The 6405-nt window shown below is 35.8% G+C and overlaps 1 pseudogene; it reads right to left on the reverse strand.

Moving 5' to 3' along the window:
* Positions 1 to 795: 795 nt before the first annotated feature.
* LOC118543993 (U4 spliceosomal RNA) lies at positions 796 to 918 on the reverse strand (annotated as a pseudogene).
* Between the last annotated feature and the right edge of the window lie 5487 nt (positions 919 to 6405).

A 6405-nucleotide genomic window follows, 5' to 3' on the forward strand; every position in this document is an offset into this window, starting at 1 on the left:
GTTATGCATTTTAGAATGCTGTGGCTTTTTCAAATTTGAGTTCCCACTTACTCTCCTGGCTTTTTCTCAATAGATGAGATGGGAGCTTTAACAGCATCTCTCTTTGGGGAGAGGTTGTAAACAGGAGTGCCCATGAAAGCAATGCTCCATACATGTTCTATGATAGTCTTAAGTGTTCCTTTTCTCTGTAAGATACTGTCATGTTATTTCTCAAATACCTTACTTGAAATTACTATAGAAAACATAGTTATACTCAGGATTATGAAGACTTTATATTTGGTGAAATGTCTCTGAGTTATATTACTAAGGTATAGCTTTAAAAATTAAGTGACACACTAGGAGCTTATAATCAAAATGTTAATGGAAATGGAGATAAAGATATGCATTGCAGCATTATTAATGCTAAGAAAGACAGGGAAGCAAGGTATCTGACCATGGGAGCATTGCTAAGTGGACTGCATTTTATCTATGGACGATTATGAAACATTAAGCATTTTTCCATAGTTTTTCATAGCACAGAAACTTGCTTATGCTATAATTTTAATTAATAATAACATATCACAAAATGTATATACATGTCATCTAAATATGTTTTAAAAAATCTAGAAATGAATGTTTTAAAAAGACAGGCTGAAAACTTGTCATGCTGTTAAGGTGGTTGTCTGTGGGTGCTAGGATTGTGCAGATTCTTTTCTGATTCCTTATATGTTTTCTATATTTTCCTAGTATTTTATGATAAACATGTCATTTTCTTGTAATATGGGAAAAAAGAATAAATGGAAAAAAGTACACATAACACATAAGAATTTAAAATATCACATGTAATTCCAATCCCACTGTATACTTTTATTTTTCAATTAGCAATAATCGCTCCTCCGATAAACCTCATTGGCTACGATGCTTCCACTGCGCAAGTATCATTGTTGTACTTTCTATACTGTAACATTGACTTTTACATGTCTTTACTCCTTAAGATTGTGAGTGTGAGTCCAGAGACTATATCCCTTGTTCCTAGCATAGGCCCAGCAGATAAAAGTTGCTTAGTATGTTTTCAGTGAATGGGTGTGTGATATTCTATAGGAATACCTATCTTTACGTAGTTGAAATTTATTTTTCTATTACTTTTGTTCTGCTTTTTCTACTTACCATGACTGCATAATGCTTTTGCATGACTTTGCATAAACTTCATAATAAGAGTCTCAATGTTGTTATAACATTCTATGGGATTAAAAATCATTATCTTAGAGATGGATATTTCAGTTATTCCCTATTCTTCTTACTATGGACAGAATTGCAGTGAATATTCTCACTCAGTTACCTTTATGTTTCTTTCCAACTATTTCTTAAGATAAACTTCTAGGACATTACTGTTTCTTCAGAAGGTATGACCATCTTTATAATACTTGCTTACTTGCTATACATTGCTCTATTGTATTGCCTATTGGTAATACAACCAGCAATGAGTGAGTATATTGATTTCTTTATTACATTCATCTGAATTGAATATTAAATTTAGATATTTTTATTGCATTTAGTGGCTCTTTTAAAAAATCCAGGTTGCAAAAAAAAAAAAAAATCCAGGTTGCTTTAATTTGCATTTATTTGATTACAACTTCCCTTGTATCAATTTTCTAATCATTTTTTTTACTTTATATGAATAGTCTGCTTATATCCTGTGCTCATTTGGAGTTTTTGAAATTTTTTTGAAATTTTATTTATTTATTTGACAGAGAGAGAGACACACAGCGAGAGAGGGGACACAAACAGGGGGAGTGGGAGAGGGAGAAGCAGGTTTCCCGCGGAGCAGGGAGCCCAATGCCGGGCTCGATCCCAGGACCCTGGGATCATGACCTGAGCTGAAGGCAGATACTTAACGACTGAGCCACCCAGGCGCCCCTGGAGTTTTTGAAATTTTTAAAACTGCATTTGAAAACACTAATTATACATTAGAGAAAAACCCATTGCCTGTTATATTTGATGCAAATAATTTTTCCAATATGTGATTGTTCCTTTAATTTTACTATATTTCAATATACAAGAGTTTAAAATTTATATATTCTAATCCATTGACCTTTTTTCATGTGGTTGTTTTACTGCTGAAAATGAGCAGCATTTTTCGATACAGCACAATGATGTACCTTGTCAACCTTGTACAAATATGACTCATTTGTATGTAATTCATTATTATGAAGTACAATTATGTGTTTCTGGGTTAGGTATTTGGGTTGATTGTTTTCCTCTTTGGATTTTCTCTTTCTGTGTCTCTCTTCTTTGTTCTGCCCTGCCCTTCCCTTCTGTCTTGACTTTTCTTGCACTTACTAAGTGTCTTCCTCACTGTTCCTTGCTCCGCCATGAGCTTTTGCTTGCCTGTGATGGAATGAGACAGCAGCCAATTACCAGATTGTACTGCTGTTCATATCCTACTGTGATCTCTTGGTTTAAATGCCTGAGAAATATCAAGCCTTCGTGTTAATCAGAAATCAGTTCGTATGTTATACATATATGCATACATGTGGATAGATGCATGTATTTTGGGGAAAGACAACACAAATCTAATGATAAACTTCTTTGTCCATAATTATAAACTAAGGCCGGGACTTGCCTCGCATCTGGACAGCTGGACATGAGACTGAAGACTAGATTGCCTCCCCGCCATGCAATTACCTCCATTCTTGGGACAAAGTCTATTGTTTATTGATCTTGATCCTTCCTTAAAGTGGAGCCTTTGCCGTGTGGTACTGATGAGCTAATGCTACTTTTGGATTCTCACACTCTGAGTGACTCAAGGAGCCTCCTCTTAGCTCATTGAAAGGTTGTTGTGCTGGATGAATGATTGTTAAAATCTGTGAAAGTCACAGTGTCCGCCTTCTAGGGCATCATTCATCCAATCCTTCACCTAGTCATTTTTGAGTCCCTATTATGGGTGTAGGACCAGGCCCAACAAAGTTAGGAGAAAACATATTCCTGCTCTTGAGGTACTTATAATCTAGCTTGGGAGACAAAATGTGTGTGTGTGTGTATATGTGTGTATAATATATAATATGTGTGTATAATATATATAATATATAATTGGAAAAAATAAAAAGATAACATGAACTAGTTAGATAAACAAGAGAGACTATAAGGGTGCAGAACTATATATAGAATTTAACATTAGGGATAGAAATCTAAAAATAGGGTGGCATCAGCTGCAAAAGGTTTTATGGGTTGAATTGTATTGCAAAAAGGTATGTTGAAGTTCTAACCCCCCAGTTCCTGTGAATGTGACTGTATTTGGAAATAGAGTCTTTGCAAATGTAATCAAGTTAAAATGAGGTCATAGTTAATTAGGGTGGGCCTAATTAGTTAAGTAGAACACTAAAATGACTGACGTCCTTCTAAGAAGACAAGAAGAGACAAAGACACAGATTCACAGAGAGGAACTTTGTGATGATGGAGGCAGAGACTGAAGTGCCCTAGCTGCAAGGAATGCCCCAGATTGCCAGCAAACCACCAGAAGCTAGGAAGTGGCAAGAAAGCATTCCCCTTTACAGGCCTGGGAAGGAGCATCGCCCTGTTGACACTTTGATTTCAGACTTTCAGCCGCCAGAAGGGAGACAGTTGTTTACATTTCTGTTGTTTTTGCCCCTCGGAAGGTGGATGTGAGGCTGTGCTCTTAAATGAAAGGGATTCAGATTGACAAAAAAAGAGGGCTACCTGGTGAAGGAAACCTCATTAGCAAGGGTAGGAATGCATTTATAGGGACTGTAAATGATGGCTGGAGTGATGATCTCTGAGACTAGTGCAAGGTAATTCGAGCTGATAAAATAGATCCAGCTGATGGAAGACCTTTAATAACTTAGGGAAGAATTGACACATTTTATTCCCTCATGCATACATTCAACATTTACTAATTATTTTCTGTGCATCTCATTAATAACAGGAAGCCACCTTGGTTCCCAAAGTTATTCAAGAGTAAAGCTGTTGGGAAGTACTTTCTATGCTTTTATTTTCTCCTCACCACCAAATTTTAAAAATTAGTTATTTTCGTTTTTTTAAGATTTTATTTATTTATTTGAGAGTGAGAGGGAGACAGCACAAGCGGGAGGGGCAAGAGAGAGGGAGAGACAGAATCTCAAGCAGACTCCACACTGATCATGGAGCCTAATGTGGGGCTCGATCCCAGGTCCCTGAGATCATGACCTGAGCTGAAACCAAGTGATGGACGCTTAACTGAATGTGCCACCCAGGTGCCCCCCAAATTAATTATTTTTAAATAGATAGTTCACATGGTTCAAAAATTAAAGTTTCAAACAGGTGTATATTAAACTTTCCTATCTACCACTGCCCCCTACCTTCCCTATCAGGCCAGTCCCATGCTCACCAAGAAATTATTCCTATTAGTTACCTGTTGATCTTTCCAGAGATTTTTTTATGCATAAACAGAGAAATATGAATATGTACCTCATTCCCTTTACACAAATGGTAATGTTCCAAATACTGTTTGCATTTTGCTTTTTTTCACTTAACCACGTATGTTTGGGATTTTTCTGTAGCAGTATAAAAAATGTACTCCTTCATTTTTCTTGATGCATATTTTTCCATTTTGTGGATGTACCATAATTTCAGTTGCTTTCAGCTGTAGGGCATTTAGATTATTTCTAACTTTTTACTTTTAAAATCAGTGCTACAATGATTAACTTTGTACTTTGTACATTGCACATATGTGTAAATACATTGGGATACATTTCTCTAAAGTAAATGGGATAAGGCAAACATTTTTTTTCAAATAGATGGGATAAGGTGTCTAAGTAATTTTTATAGATATTGTCAAAATGTTCTCTAAAGAGACTATACAATTTGCACATTCTCCAGCAACATATGAAAGTGCCTGCTCCATATACAACTTTGATAATATAAAACTTTGAACCTTTACCACTGGCAAGGTAAAAAATGATCTTTTGATGTAATTTTAATTTGCAATTCTATTTTTTTAAATGAATTTGATCATTTTCATATGTTTAAGTTTCCCATTCTTTGAACTGTTAATATCTTTGACTAGTTTTCTATTGAGATTTTGCTATTTTCTTATAAAAACTCTTGCAAGAGTTTTTTTTTATATATTGGGAAAACTGCCCTTTGTGATTTGAGTTACAAAATTTTTCCCAGATTATGGTTTCTCTTTTGACTTTACTTGTGGAATTATCCATGCAAAAATTTACTTGAGAGTGAAAAAGTTTTTCCCTACTTTTTTACCTTAAAAAATCATATAAGATGTGGTGCCTGACTAGCTCAGGTGATGGAGCATGCAACTCTTGACCTCATAGTCATGAGTTCAAGCCCCATGTTGGGCATGGAACCTACTAAAAAAAATTATAAAAGAATCTGAAAGATATTTTCAAGTTATACATTTAAAGTGATGAAAATGGAGAAAGAGAAGTGGCCAAAGATTACCTCTACATTTTTGAGTTCAGGAGTCTGGGAGATTGGGAGTCTAGAATTGATCTAATGACTGGAGACAAACATTTCTGTCTTTTCTAATGTATTTCTCCTCCTCCTCCTCCTCCTCCTTCTGTATTTCGTAACAGTTGTTTTGAGTATGGGTTCTGTTTTTCCAGAATTTTCTAGAGCAGCAGAGATGTGGAAGCTATATTTATGAGAACAAAATTAAATTACCTGGGAAATCATTATTCAGTGAAAGACAATTATAGTTTAAAAATAGTGTTCCAAAGGGTCTATGAAGTTGGCTTTGGGGGTTGAGAGAATGAATGAGAACCAAATGTTTTATTCATTGATGTTACAGATGAAGATTTCATTTCTTGTATTTTCTTCCTTCATATATTCAAATGGCAGTACTTATTGAGTGTTATCATTTACCAGATGTTACCAGTGCTGTGGCTTCAGCAATGAAAAACAGCAGCAAAGCTCACATCCTCCTATAATTTGCTTGGTGTTTGGAGAGTAAACAATTAACATGTTCACCGGTTGTGATATGTCCTACGAAGGAGTTAAAAGGGAGATGGAATCAAGAGTACTGGAGGGGGAGGTACTGCTGCTTTAGGTAGTATAGTAGGGACAGTTCCTTGAAAAGGGGAGATTTGAACTGATAAATTGTGGGTGATGCAAAAACAGAAAAGGGGGTGGGAGCCAGAGGCAGACGGTGGGAGTGAAAATGTGCTCTAGGCAGAGATTAGCGAAGAGCCTAAGGCAAGAAAGAGCTTGGTTTCTTCTAAAAACAGAAAAGCTGAAGATTTGGCTAGAGCAGAAAGAGCTAGCGGGAGGGAGAGCAGTAGAGCTGAGGACAGAGATCCGAGCCTTGTAGAACCTGGTGAAGATTTGAATTTGATTTTACTTTAAGAACAAAGAAAAGTATTTAAAACACGATCGGTTTTCATTTTTAACATATCACATCAATTACATTGTAAC

This window comes from Halichoerus grypus, chromosome 11 (assembly GCF_964656455.1).
Source record: "Halichoerus grypus chromosome 11, mHalGry1.hap1.1, whole genome shotgun sequence".
NCBI classification, from domain to species: Eukaryota; Metazoa; Chordata; class Mammalia; order Carnivora; family Phocidae; genus Halichoerus; species Halichoerus grypus.